Source organism: Anastrepha ludens, chromosome 3, assembly GCF_028408465.1.
Source record: "Anastrepha ludens isolate Willacy chromosome 3, idAnaLude1.1, whole genome shotgun sequence".
Lineage (NCBI taxonomy): Eukaryota > Metazoa > Arthropoda > Insecta > Diptera > Tephritidae > Anastrepha > Anastrepha ludens.
The window spans coordinates 81,908,114-81,922,089 of record NC_071499.1 but is presented as its reverse complement, the minus strand read 5'-3'; positions in this window follow the sequence as shown (position 1 = coordinate 81,922,089).

Sequence of the window (13,976 nt, the reverse complement as noted above, 5' to 3'; positions counted from 1 at the left end):
TCAATAATATGACCGTAAAGATTTTTCAATCAACATTTTTTAATCCTTTCGAAAAATTACTTTTATATTTACAACTATGCAATCAACAGTTTTGGAATGAATTATGGGTGAATTAAACCTTTATTGGTTGAACAATTTTAGAGCTCTGTTTGTTGCTGAGTTACATCCTGATAAAAACCTGGAGTGAGGCATATATTTTTATTTGTTTTTCCATTTCACTTGGTATTTAAAGTGTTTATTTCCACTTAAATAAAAATGTCACTTTGACACTTCCCGAAGATAGTAATAATAATAAAAGAAAACTATTTATACTATTTTTGGCGTGCTTCAGCGTAATCTCGAAATCTAGTAAAGTCATAAAACCATAAAGCAAACACAAAAGCAATAACAATATAACAGTGGGAGTATTGATTTTCCCGATTGGATAACTTGTTGGTGGATTGCATTCAATTTGGGCACATTTCTTTCGTATGTGTGTGTAGCTACATATATACATACATACATGTATACAAAGAATATTTATTAAGCGGTAATATTTTTGTTACTCTTTTATTTCCCTGTGGTGCATTAATTTTAACTGCTTTCTTACTTTCCACCGAAGATCTTTTATTTTTTAATTTTTATGTGAATCTCTCGCATTGATTTGTAATTTTTAAATGGCCAAAGTAGCTGACGCTATGCAGCCACTGCCTCTAGCACGAGGTGTTGACTATCGCTGTGAATATTGGCGCTAACCGATTATTACTTTCGGCGGCAGTCTGACCATCAAATATTCCCTAACTTTATATGAGTTTATGATTTTCTCCAACACAACAACACGTTCCTTGAAACATTACTGCTCTGAATATTTATTTCAGCTTTTCCGCACCGAAATTTTATAGCTGTGGCTATAAAAATAACTAATCATAAATTCACAAAAATACATAAAATTGAAACTTTTCCCTCTATTTTTGATATTTAAGTGAGAAAAACTAAAAATTACTTAAGTGGCATATCGAATTTTATGCCAGTGGGATACTCGCATAGCTATTTATTTGGAGACACACATATGTTTATGTAAATACGTACTTGTAGGTATGTGTGTATGTGTATGTCTTACCACAGTCGCATTATTAAATGGTGTAAAAATTATGGAATTCACTTTGTGAGCAACAAAGTTCTGAAAATCTCGCATTTCAGAACGCAAAAGGCACCCACATGAGGGTGAATTTGTTGTTGTAATATGTGTTCAAACTACGTAATACTCATTACTTGATACTTATGCTTATTATTCCAAATAAATAAAATATGTTGTCACTATGTGTGTGTGCATAATTTTTTTATGGATCCATAAAGTTTGGTTTTAAGAAAAAAGTGATGCTTAAAAGTGTTGATTTATAACAACAGATCGCGGTTCCTTAAGTACCTACTTAAATTTACTTTTTACTTATGCAGGAAATATTTGAGGGAAGTTACAAAATATTTGATTGGAAATACATTTTAGAAGGCTCAAAACAAAGGAGCTTTCTTCTATATCTTACTTCCGACTTGGAAGTGCTACCTTTCTTCTGCAACTACTACTAACAGCTAAAAGATTTTCCAAAACAGATGTATCGATAGAGCCAAGATGAGATTTTGGCGTTGTCTTTGAAGCCTGTATGTAATAAAAACAGTCAATCACTGGCCGCAAATCACCATACCAGTGACGCAATTGAGCAGAATGTGCAAGTGACAAAACTACGGTAACAAAGTGAGCAATCGCTAGTTAAATTGATGCGTATGCTGCACCTTTTTATGACCCGGTGGCCCTAACCGTTTGGTGGCCAAATTCGATATGACAAATGAACAGCAAATCGACTGAGAACACACAAGATGTCTGTGAGAAAGTGAAGAATGTAAGAACTCGGCTATTCGAAAAACTTAAATCAGTCAAATTTCGAGTTGAAGCACAAACGATCTGATAGTCAAGTTGTTATAAAATCTCTACACGTCCTCGAAAGTAGCAATTGAATGAAGCGCTAATGTAAATGGACTGCCCAAATGGTGCCTCACCAATGTTGTCGGTGTCTTTGAACAAAAAAAATATTCCCAGACATTCCAGAGGAGAACTAATCTTAAACCAATCAACTCTGCACAGTACAGCGGTGCGCCATCTTTTATGTCGGTATGAAAACCTTGAATAACTTTGAAAAAAACAAAAACAACTGATTTGTATAAGTGAGATATTTTTATTTGGTTATTTACAATTTATTAAAACTATTTTTTGAATACAATATCAATCAAGTGGCCACCTTTATTAGCAATCACCGACTGCGAACTTTTTTCTGCGTTTGTCATCACCTTGTGAAGCATTTCGGGTTTTATAGCGTCGAGTTCGGTACGAATATTTGCCTTAAGCTGGTCAATAGTCTGCGGCTTGTTGACGTAAGTCTTACTTTTCAGATAACCCCACAAAAAGAAGTCGGGGGGGTTAAGTCAGGTGATCTGGGCGGCCAGCCGATGTCGTCTCTTTTTGACATTAGACGTCTCGGGAATTTTCGTCGCAGAAATTCAATTGTTGCATTCGCAGAGTGGCATGGCGCACCGTCTTGTTGAAATCAGTAATCGCATTTGCGGACAGACATAATGAGCCAACATCCATCGGTATCGGTTTCCATCGACCGTTTCGTTTTCTCGGTAAAAATATGGCACAATGATGGCTTTGGCGCAAATGCCGACCTAAACAGTTACTTTCCGGTCATGCAATGGCGTTTCATGAATCTCGTGATGAATCTCTCGCTCCCAAAATGCGGCAATTTCGTTTATTCAGAGAGGTTAAAATGTGCCTCGTCAGTTATTAAAATGTCCTTCCGAAAATTGGAAAAGGTCAACCATTCGAGCGACGGTTTGGCTGTATTCCAAGCGGCGTGAATGGTCTGTCGGCAATATTCTTTGTGTCAATTGCACTTCATACGGAAACAAATTTAAATCACCCTTTAAAATGTGCCGCATTGTGGTTTCACGGATGTCAAAATGCTGAGCGCGACAACGAGACGACACTGTAGGCTTCTGGGCAACGCTCTCCTTCACTGTTTCAATAAGTTCATTGGAACGTCTTGGTCGTTGATGAACGGCATGTTGACGATCTCCTACTGTCCCGTGCTCAAAAAAATTCGACACCAAACGGCGAATAGTATTGGCAGACGGTGTCTGTTTGTCGCGATACTTTTTGCGATATGAGCGTTGAGTTAGAACAATAGAACGACTATTCTCGATGTACAGCGTCACTATTTCAGCGCGTTGTTTCGGTGTAATGCGATCCATGGTTGATATTGTACTTAATTGATGATCGGTTGGTAAATGACAGTCTACATCCTGTAATTGATGAACCACGGAACCCAATTGTCATTTAGCTAGACAAGTTTGACTTAGAAAGAATGATAGCAGAAATAGCCTCTTTATCAATCTCGCCCAACCTGCCTATAGTACAGTAATTGGTAATAGCACCGGACATTATGTAATCGGAATATACAGGATGCGTGGAATGAAGAGGAGGTAGAGAGTCTTGAACACTTGATTTGACACTGTCCTTACTCTTACGCGTATTTCATATTTTATTAAGCAGATCACATCATTACATCACATAAATAGCCCTATACCATTTAGTGGTATACCTTTGGGCTGTGCCTACTCTCAGGGCCTGGAGTATGCAATGTTCCTTTTGCATTGGCATCCCAATATAAAAATGGCGTAGAAAATGAATTGCTTGAGGGTACTCGAAGGACTAGCCTCTGCCCAAAGGAGATAACACTTCCCAAACCTTGTGGTTAACCGGCCGAAGAAGAAAGTGATCTCAAGAAAAAGAGTGATGTATAGATGAAACTATAAATTGAAACAAAAGAAGAAGAAGGGCGGCTTGTGGAATCGAGTTTTTACTAATAAGGTCTCAAAGTTATTGCTTTATTTTCTGTAAGCAAGAGAGCAAGTACGAGTACCCAGAGGAAGAAGCACTTCCTCAATCAAAGATTTATAAAGTTTTCTTTCAAATGGAAGAAAGTGGCCCACAAAAAGTCAAAAATACCCATATAAGTGATTCCATGCCGAAAGATCCAAGCATTTTGGACGCTGTCGTAAATTTCTTGTGAAAAGTATATAATTTTTTTCATAAGCTTGAGTATACTAATTTTTAGATTTATTCAATGTTTGTGTGGAGTTTCTTAAAGTGAAATATATTGGGTTCTTTTCTACATTTAAGTTTTATTTTTTTATTTTTTAGAATAGAATTTACTCTATAAAAGATTTTTTTTTAACAATTTTCCTGTTAAAAATTTTTGAGAAATAATGTTTTTTTTTCTTATTCTGTTTATTAATAGCTGATACTTTTCTCCTTTTTCTTCTTCTTATTTGGCGTGATAATTGCTTACGAGATTTTGGCCGAGTGATTTAGCTGCTACTATGCTCAGTAAATTTCGGTGTGGAATTTCTTAAAGTGGTGGCTCTCTTCAACATTTCTAGATTTTTTTTTTAATTTTATATGTATATAAAAAAAATTATTTTTTGGAGAATTTGTATTTTTTTTTTTAATATTTGAAAAAAAATTTGTTTGTTTGTTCATTAAAAACAATTTTTTTCTGTTTATTAATTGCTGATACTATACTCAGTAATTTTGGTGTGGAGTTTCCTAAAATAAAATAAAATTTTTTTTTTAATTTTGTAAGATAAGATATATTAAAAAAAATATAATTTTTTGACAATTTTCCTGTTAAAAATTTTTGGGAAATAATGTTTTTTTTTTCTGTTTATTTATGCATTCTGTTCTTTTCAACATTTTTCACATTTTTGTTTTAATTTTGTAAGATAAGATATATTAAAAAAAAGATTTTTGTGACAATTTGTAATATTCATTTGAGTAATTTGTGAGAAGTGATTTTTGTTTTTGTTCGTTAATAGCTGAGCCGCCGTAGCCGAATGGGTTGGTGCGCGACTACCATACGGAATTCACAGGGAGAAGGTCGGTTCGAGTCTCGGTGAAAACACCAAAATTAAGAAAAACATTTTTCTAATAGCGGTCGCCCCTCGGTAGGCAATGGCAAACCTCCTCGGTAAGCCTCCGAGTGTATCCCTCCATATGTGGAACAACATCAAGACGCACAACACAAATAGGAGGAGGAGCTCGGCCAAACACCCAAAAAGGCGCCAATTATATATATATAATAGCTGATACTATACTCATTAATCTCTGAAAATATCAGAGCGAGATTCCCACAACCTTACGAGTTATGTTCAAATACGTGAATGAAAAAATGAAAAAAAAATTTACGAAAAAATAAAAATTTAAAAAAGAACCGATGACATGTATTTCACTTAAAAGATCATTTAAGATTTTACAGCATGATAAAATCACAAAATTATAACTTTTTTCAAAATTTTATCAACCAAATTCTTATTATTCTCAAGGCTGCCAGTAAACCCATTTTCAGAAAAATGGACAAGAATGCCCCAATTGATAGATTATTTCACATAGAATCGCTCCTATATAAATCCAAACAATTCTGCTTTTCAGCATTATTATTTTAAGTCTCAGCAATTTCAATTTCTGTCAAATTAATTATGTCTCTAGTAGAATGATACTGAATTTTCTTAAATAAATATAATCAACAGTGTTTTTCTCTCAGTGAAACGATCTCGTTCAGATTATGATCAGCTCATTATGCAGTCGTGGAAACAACCTTTTCTAAGCGTCGAAATACTCCCGATTATCTGTTGTTTCACCTCACATTACCTGTATTTTGCTTTCAATATTTTTTTTTAATTTCCAAGACTGACCCAAATCACTGTCACTTGTCGTTTGTCGTTTGTCGCTGGTAGTTTTGTGCAAACACAGTTAAGCATATGAAAGTATGGCTGTGTATGTGCATATCTAACTCAATGATTCTTCTTCCTATGTGGCTATTGTGCTTTGTGCTGAATTATTGTAAATATGTACCTATATTTCGACATTTTCTTCAATTAATAAACGAAATGGGATAGCCCATATGGTAACTAGCACATGTTGTACACAATAAATACATTAAAATTTCAATAGAAATTAGAAAAAATATTTAAATATATATAAGTACATATAAGGATTTAAGCGGCATTGAAATTTGGTTGTGAAAAAAGTCTTTTTAGGATGATAAATATGCACATCTATATGTACATGTAACCAAATATAAGAAGTACGTATGTATGTATGTAAGACATATTCCCTATATATGGATTGTGTAAATGCAGAGCTCATGCATTATGGCGGAGAAGAGTTGATTAAACAGATGCATGAGCTAATACTTCAAATTTGGAGAACAGAAAATATGTATAAAGAGTGGTATAGAAGCTTTGCGGTTCCAACTTATAAAAGGGAGCGAAAAAGGCTTTGATCTGCGTTTTAAGCGTAGGGGAGTGCATGGTGCGTAGTATGATGTTACTCTTCTAACTTTCTCTTCCACTTCAAAACATGAGCTGAACCTACCAGATGTCAAGGGCTTTTGCAATAGCACGTTCTCAAACAGATCCCAGTTTGTATTTCTAGGAGTTCTGAAGGTTTTGCTCTTTAGCTTGCACGTGAGTGCAATTTTAAATTCTGTGTATTTGTGGTCGGAAAAGGACGATGATTAAAACAAGTTTTTTTTTGTTTGGAAAGAACTTTGGGAAAAAAGTGAAAAATTAGGAACGTATCAAATAAAAATTGGAATTTTTAATATGAATGAACAAAGATTGGCATGCCAAGATCTAACTCTTGATTTATTAGAATTTATTTATTATGCAGAAAGGAGTACAAAAAAAAGTCATTAACACCTAAAATTCCATCTTTGCGTTTTCTGGTAATGATAATTTTCGAATACATCAAAGTTATTAGCATTATAACGTTTTATACCCAAATCATCATTATTTTTAGTATCTTTGTTGTTATTATTGTTATCCGCTTGGCATTCCGATTGTCACTCGCGTCAGCTACTGTTCACTTTTACCGCCTCGAATGACGGCTCCAATGGGCATACGCACACATGGGCACACTAACACTCTAATATGCGCAGGTCAGCTATAAATAAAATGTGTCTGGACATCGTTTGGAGCTGTCAAATTTATTTTTAAGGCAATAAATAAACCAAAATGTCCACCTAAAGGCGTTTTTCAGCTATATTGACAACAACAGTGTCAACAACGCTTAGCTTATGCCAAATGCTCGTAAGCAACTCACAGTGTGGAGTGAACAACAGTTATTGACGTGCGCCTTATCGCCAAATCAATGAGCTGCTTTCAACTTGTTTTATGAACGTGCTATTGTTTTTGCTTAAATGCACAGTGAAAAATTTCCGTTTAATAAAAATTCTTTTTAAGCTCATTTTATGCAGTGCATACTTTGAAATCTAAAGCTTTATAAATGAGGAAATACGAGGAACCAGAGGTAAAAAAAATTCTATTAAATTTTTATTCACTTTTTCTTTAAATGCACATGAAAACTAAAAAATTTGCCTAATACCTGGTCTTAGTTTTTTTTATGCACACAGTTGGGATTATCCAAACTTTTATACAGTGAAACCTCTATATAATGAAGTTAAAGGGGTAAGACAGTATCAAAGCGAAAAATCGAAAAGTTTTGAAAATAATCATTTTAAGTATCAAGATGAAATTATAGTAGGTTGCGTAAAGTTTGTCAACTGATTTCAGATGCCAGTTAATCCAAAGTATTTTCCTGACGTTGAACATTGCGTAGAAACGTCAATTAAAGGATGGGTCGCCTTAGGCTTATCCCAACAATGCAACATTTTGATAGGCATATAGTATCACTAGACAACTACGTCCTCTTCCGAACAGGCCCGATCTCGAAATACGTTGCCCAAATAGGATATACTCAAATTTTCCGCCTCGTTTCACTGAAGTGCCACATGATTTTACCCAATATTTTTTTTTTTCATTTCACTTTCGAGATATGAACAAACCCACGTTTTGTGGCACAACAAAAAAGGTATTGGGTGTTAATTTTTCTAGCAAAATTTTTCCTTTCTATGCTTTGATTTTTAGAATTTGTTCTGAAATGAAAATTAGCTTTTCCAAGAGGACATCATGGATTCATTAAGTAGGTCAAGATGGTTGAATAACTCATTTTGACAACAATTAAAACTTGACTTACAATGTGAGCTCAATGCACTATACTTCGTTATAAAGAGGCTTTTGTCAACGCTTCTTCAACTGTCAAATGAGTTTGCAGGTTTTCGTGCTCAAAATTTTTGCGTTATATCTATGGACAATTTTTATATGGAATAATTTGCAGCAACGAGGTTTTGTTAGAGGACTCGGAAAAATTCTGTTACATTGAGTTTTTCGTTTTATCAAGGTTCATTATGTGGTAAGTATCCTCCGCTCAGTAAGTGCAATTTTCCACGAGAGCGACACCTCCCAAGTCTGCAAGGTGGAAGGTGAGCACCGAAACTAAAAACAATACACATAACACAATATTAGCACAAGGCAGAATGCAGCGTCTCTCCACAGGCTGGTGGCGGCTACAGTATGTCAAGTAATACAAGGTGGCGCAAAAGTAACTTGCGATGTTTTTTGGCTGTAATTTAAAAACAAATGAAAAACTTTGCTTCTTCTTGTGGATTATTTTTATTTGGTCTTTTAATTTTTTTACATCAAGTCGAGAATATGATGTCATGTAAATGGCTGCCGCCACAGTTGATTGCCATTTGAGCCCTTTTTAAGGCATTTTCCATCACTTTGGCCAAAACTTCCGGCGATAGGTCCTCACATTCTTGACGGATATTGTCGTTAAGAGCTGCAAGAGTCTGAGGCTTGTTGACATAAACCCGCGACTTAAAAAAGTCCCACAAAAAGAAGTCTGGAGCGGTCAAATCAGGCGATCGTGCTGGCCAGTGTAAATCGCCAAAACGGGAGATTAGGCGCCCGGGAAATGCATCCTTCAGCATATCGGTTGTGGCACGTGCAGTGTGTGCCGTTGCACCGTCCTGTTGGAACCACATGTTTTCCAATCCCAATTCATCAAGTTGCGGCAAAAAGAATTCGTTGATCATTGCTCTGTAGCGCTCACCATTCACAGTAACCGTTTGGCCCGCGACGTCTTCGAAGAAAAAAGGTACGATGACTCCTCCAGCGAAAACAGCACACCATACAGTGACTTTGAGCGGGTGTAATAGCTCTTCGTGGGTTACACGCGGATTTTCAGTACCCCAGAAGCGTAAATTGTGCTTATTTACGTACCCGCTAAGATGGAAATGGGCCTCATCACTCATGATTATTTTTGATGAAAAATCATCTTCCTCTTGGTGGTGATTAAGGATGGCTTAAGCGTATGTTAGACGCGATTGGCGGTCAGCAGCTAACAGCTGATGCACCGTCTGGACTTTGTACGGAAACATCTTCAAATCTTGTACCAAAATTCGCTGTAAAGACCATCGACTGATACCCATTTGCGTGGCACGTCGTCTGGTCGATGTCGACGGCGCTTCCATGACATCCTCGGCTATAGCAGCAATATTCTCTGCAGAACAGCTACTCCAGGGTCTGCCACGCCTGGCAGTATCTCGTGTTGTGCCAGTCTCTTCGAGGCGAGCGGCTAAACGTTGCAGTGTTTCACCAGTAGGCGTTGGACGGCGAGGAAATCTGCGACGAAATTCACGTTGTGCCAAAGTCACCGACCGATTATTGGTCAAATAAATAGTCAGCAATATTCCGCGTGTTTATTAACGTGTATTTCGCATGTGTTTTCTACACAAATGTCAAAACAGAACTGACATTAGGGGCCAATCGCAAAATTTATAGCATTTTCTGATAGGAGGATTACTTTAGCGCCACCTGTTAGCTATATGCTGTTAGAGACAGCAGCTCTACCATTAAACTAGGAAACTAAAGTTAATTCTCCATCTTTTCGAAATAACCTGATTACTGAAACCAGGCTGGCCCTTCTCTCCAGCCGAAGTTAAAGGAAGTTCCAAATAAAGGTTGCACTGCATTAAAATGAGTTTCAGTTTTTTAGTGTTCTATAGCATAAGATAAAAATTGTTGCATGCAACAGCCTCAGATCAGTTTGCCATGTGACCAGTCTACCAGTAATATCAAGCGAGACATTCTCGTACTCTATTTCTATTAAATGATTATTTCTTCATTTTAATCCTCTATTTCTTTCACTGCATCCTGTTATACCTAATTTCAGAGGCGATCTGAGAACCACCTAAATATATAGGTTTGTGCAGCTACAACTGATTGGCCTCAGAATCCTTTCTTCAGCAGGGAATACCAACGTACTCTTATACATCTATAAATGTGTTAGCTTCCACAGCAAGACGACATCTTTTCGCTGATACTAAAAGTACACTAGTTAGAAAAGCAAGCAGAAGCAAAAGCAACAACCAAAACAGCAGCAAACCGAAAAAAGTGGAAGTACCAAAAAGGAAAACTCGTATTTATTACCGCCTGTTGAGATTTTTATCAACTCTACTCGTCCTGCCGTATATTTCTTAGGACACAAGCGAGCGCCAGCGTAGAGTATGCCAGTATTTTATGGAGCTGCTACTGGTCCTTTGGCTTGTTTGCTTTGGGCTGCTTGGCCATATGACAGACTGTGAGTTTTTAGTTATTGGCCTGGCTCACATACTTCTTGTTGTTTCTGTAGACTGTTGTCGCCATCGTTGACCCCGTACTGAGCTCGGCATTGCTCGGGCTGGCATCTGCACCAGATAACCTATTAAAATGTCAAAAAATGCCAACCCAGCGATTAATCTTCGACTTTGGCTTATCAAGGTTGACATCGACGTTCGTTCGTTCGTTCCTTCATTGCACAAATGTTGGTTGTTATTGTCTTTTTATAGCATTTATTTTATTTATTTACACAATTCGTTATAATCACCTACAATTTCAACATTTGTTGCAGCAAAATACAGCTTTGGTTTTTGATTTCATACTAAAAGCGAATTGCCAATTCTTCAGCACATTTTTCCGATATTTTTCTACCATTTTTATTCGGCTGAAGTGTCAATAAACTAATCGCTCACTCAAATGCATTCAAGTGTTGTAAATAAAAAATTCTAAAACCTTGTAAATGAGTGTGTGAAAAGGCTGGAATGGCCGAAAAATTCTTGGCTGGGCTGAGAAGGGGTTAGGTTGAACGGTTGGCGGCCAGACGAAAAATGTGTAGGCATTCGCATACTTGTATGTATGTATTTATATGTAAGTACATATTTGCATATTTGGGGATTTGTAGAAGTAGAGAGGCAATCGGTATAGTGAAATTATAAATAGGATATATACTCCACTTCACTTGAATAAGTACACCATTTTAGTGATCAATTTTAATTTCGTCACGCACAAGATATTACGTGGAAAAGAAATGTGAAGGGAAGTGTGCACATTTTTGTTACATAAAAGTTTTTCCTATAATTTTTTTAATAAAGGAATAGGCTAATCCTAAATTTTCTGGCAATATGACTTGAGTATGACTCGAGTCAAAGGAATCGCGACTGAAGAGAACGCAGAAATGTATGACTTGGCTGATCAATTCCTCTTTAGTAGAAATATCATATATCGCAGAAGCGATTATGTTTGCTAAAAACTACGTTTTATGCAGCGAGAGAAAATCCGTTATTGAAGCTTTGTTTAATCCAAACAAAAAAAAACGGTTTGCTACTTATCGATACGATGCGCAATATTATATACGAACACAAAAGACCCGATTAAGTGGGTTCCTGGTCATGTTGGAATCAAAGGAAACATAGTGGCTAATGAGCTTGCGATATAGCACGAATGCAGCTATCAGATCCAAAGACCCACGGATGCACGCGTCAAATTACTTAGCCGTCGAACTCACGAACGGGCTATCAACACTTTAACAAATAAAATAATCCTCTGAGACATTCGACTCCCCCGTATAGCCGTTGCACAGTGGGACGCGCACGGCCAAAAATAGTAAAAAGTAAAGTGTTAAGGTTAGTAATATTTTATTTATTAAAGGGGCGGTGAAAGACCTTTTGCAATTTACTCTTTTTATTACAAAAATTCGCTTGTAAAAGTGGAAGTTTCGAAAATAAAATTTCATCCCCAAATTACTTGTTTTGCAAACTGCTTTCAGGTCTATAACATTTTTATTTATAAAGCGGTTTTTTTTAGTAATTAATCGAAGATTTTTTCTCACCGATAAATAATTTTTTTTATAAACAATTTAAGGTCGAAATTTTGGTCAAAAATCGATTTTTTTTAGAAACCGGCATTTTGTCAAAAAATATTATTTTGCTTATTTCTGCGATTAATTACTAGATTTAACATTACTTTAACGAAATCTGTTTGGTTTTTAAATTTCAGAGGATACAGTTCGGAGATATAGTGGTTACCGCGAAACGTCTTTTTTGAGAGGAGCTCCCGGAGATAATATTTTTACTAATAATAAGTCTCCAAATACAGCTAAAAGATAGCATAATATGTGTACAAATTTTTACATTAATAAATTTAAAACTTTTCTCAGAAAAAGTTCTGGAAAGTGCACTTTGTTTCGGCCTTCTAATTGTGTATAACCTAAAATATAGAAAAGGAAAATGAAAACTTTGATAGTAAAAACAAAAAAAGCTTGGATATTCCCGCTGTTTAGATATTGCCGTTTTTTAGAGCATTGTCCGATTTGTAAATCAAAGTAATTTTCAGTGACTAATATGTGTCAGTCTTTCCTCTCAATAATTCTTATAGTGGCACCTGTTTTAAAAATTTTTGCTCTGCTTGAGGTTTGGTACTCCGAAACAAACGGCAATAAGTTGAGTGCGCTTAAAAATATGTTAGAAGTCCAATGTAATAAAAGTCGAAGTGCTGAAGGTTGGGAAGAAGTTCGAAAACTCAATTAGAAGCTCATTTAAAAATTACAAGGCTGTAGACGTAGCAGGGAACTTTTTGAAAAAAGTAAAAGCAATTGGCTGCAGGCTACAACTTCATAATATTTCAGATTTCTTATTTCCAAAAAAACATTTTAAAAAAGTATACATTTATACTTTAAATAATTTAGCCGAATGCGTTGGTGCGTGACTACCATTCGGAATTTGGAGTACATTAGTTCACATCTACGTGAAACACAAAAATTAAGAAAAATATTTTTCTAATAGCGATCGCCCTTGGCAGGCAATGGGGGCAATCCAGGTGTATTTCTGCCATGAAAATGCTCCTCGTAAAAAATATCTGCCGTTCGAAGTCGGCTTAAAAGCGTAGGCCCCTCAATTTTATGGATAGATATCAAGACGCATACCTTAAATTAGGGGAGGGGCTCGGCCAAATACCCAAACAGGGTGTAAGCTGCAATTTTATATATATAAAGTCTGTGTCAGAAGAAAAGAACCGGTTTTTTCTTGTAACTTCAAGATATGTTTCGTTCTGGTTTTTGCTGCGTAATATCCTCATCCAGTGCTAACTCAGGTTAGTGTTGTTCGAGACTTTCCCGTAAACGCAACGAAACAAAAATGAGTGAAAAGTACACGAAGCGTTTCGAGGCGGTGTTTTTATGCACGCATTCGAAAGGGCCGAAATTATTTTACGCTGCGGCTGTAAAAGTGATTAAAGAATCAAAAAAGTTTATTGTGATGTAGAATCAGCGGTATAAAGTGTACAAAAATGTTGATGACTTTTCCGACTGCGGCTTGAAACGAGTGACGACAAAAAGCAGAATAAAGTGATCGTCCAACTTTTAAAGCGGGACCCTTCTTTGTGACTACACCAAGCACGTATAGTTCTTGCTAAAAAGGGAATAGATGTGAGTATCAACACCTTCGTACGTCGACTGAAGGAGGCGAACATATCCTACCGTCCCACGTCGTCAAAACCACTGCTCTCAGAAAAACACATTGAGAACCAACAAAACAAAAAAATGGTGTAAGTAATGGGGAGGCCTTCCCTGTCCCCAGACGCCAACCCCATTGAAAATGTATTGGGAATCATGAAAACGCATGTCTCCGGAAGGCCAGGCCACGATTAAAAGAAACTCGTGCATCAAG